This window comes from Arachis ipaensis, chromosome B07 (genome assembly GCF_000816755.2).
Source record: "Arachis ipaensis cultivar K30076 chromosome B07, Araip1.1, whole genome shotgun sequence".
NCBI lineage: Eukaryota > Viridiplantae > Streptophyta > Magnoliopsida > Fabales > Fabaceae > Arachis > Arachis ipaensis.
This window is the reverse complement of record NC_029791.2, coordinates 125,075,716-125,077,406: the sequence shown is the minus strand read 5'-3', so window position 1 is coordinate 125,077,406 and position 1,691 is coordinate 125,075,716.

The window sequence follows — 1,691 nt, the reverse complement described above, 5'->3', positions numbered from 1 at the left end:
AATTTTAAAAATAATTATCAATTTAAATTTTTTAGTCTTATTTCGTTTACAGTGTAAACGAGATAAGACATATCAGCATGACATGTAGTTATCTCGTTTACACTGCAAATGAGATACGCACATGCTTATCTGTAAACGAGATAAGATCTGTCTGCGTCTATAAGTAGAAATCGTTTACAGCTTCATTCTGGGTCCCATTTGACTTTGTCGACTTTTTTCTCCCCTCTTTTAACCCTTTCTTACTCTATTTTAGACTAATATGGTAAAGGCGCGCCAGACGGAGAACGACGAAGACATCAACAGGATTAACGAGACGTCGCATTATGTCGGGGCGGCCGATTTTGAGGTTAGTTGTGTTCTGTTTGTTTAATCTAAGTATGTGGCCATTGTTAGGGTAGTCCTGAAGAGGCATAACGTAGTTAAATGGTTTAGTGATAGGTCTCTAGGAGGAATTTAGAACTCTATTTACTTGTGCAAGGTTGTTATGACATAAGTATTAGTTTGGAACTATGTTTTACTTGTGCTAGGTTGTTAGAATTTATAACGTTCTAGTTAGGGTTTGCTTAGTATGGAATATGTAATCTAGAGACATGTGTAGGCTAGAAACATCGAAGTATGTGCTTAAGTAGAGTAGCTGTAAGTTAGAAAGAAATATTTGCGTAATCTCTAATGTGTTGTGTATCATCTTAAGTTGATCTAATTACTAAACCAAAGAAACCAGTATCTGGTTGAATTTTTTTTAAGCATGAATTTTTTTTAATCTTCAAAAATATTTGCGTAACCTCTAATGTGTTGTGTATCTGTCTTGTTGTACGACTCTTCCCAATTCCCGTAGATCTGTGCAATTACCTTCTGTTTTGCTATCCACACGTTTCTGTAGGAGAGTTTGAAGTGATAGCTTGCATGGACCACACCTTGCAAAACCGGAATACTGATAGAGGGGTTGAACTGTATCAAAGGCAATATGACCCTGTAGATGAGACTGCTATCTAACTGACGACGGTCTTGCCTCATGGTGGGTGCTAGACAACTGTGCGCTCCACCAACCCTTCGAACCTCCCTAAACACAACAAAACAGTATTGCTACAGGCATATCTCAAACATACTTAATATATCATATAAAAGTACTCAAAAGCACAATTAAAGTTGAACTTGTCAGTATCCAAGGTTCTGTCGAAGGGCCACACAAAGGCTCTATTAACACCCATTGTTAGCTTGACGGCACTGCACATGGTACTTTAACCGGTCCGATTCAATCACCCGGTACTCAGCACTCCTGCGAATACTGTAGTTCTTCATACCCTGAAGCACTGCCTCTCGGCTTTTGAACCTGTGGCCGACTCGAAACTCTACCCCGCCATCTAGGTTGTATTCCTCTTCACCCGTGTCAGGAAACAGAGTCCTCTCATGCATGGCGTCCAGATCCAAACTGTAATAGTGACCTGGCACTGCCGATAGCGCTGGAATTGGGTGAGGTGGAGGCAGGACATGGTGCGGCACAGTCTGGCCAGGTGTCTCCGGAAAAAACCCATCCTCATCATCACCATCAGACGAATCACTGTCCACACTATCGACCACATAATCATCGTCTGACTCCTCCTCGCCCTCCTCTGCCTCATCCACTGGAATGGCGATATGAATGAGCGGTGGTGCGAGTGGTCGGTCGTCCTGTACATAGGTCAAGTGTACGG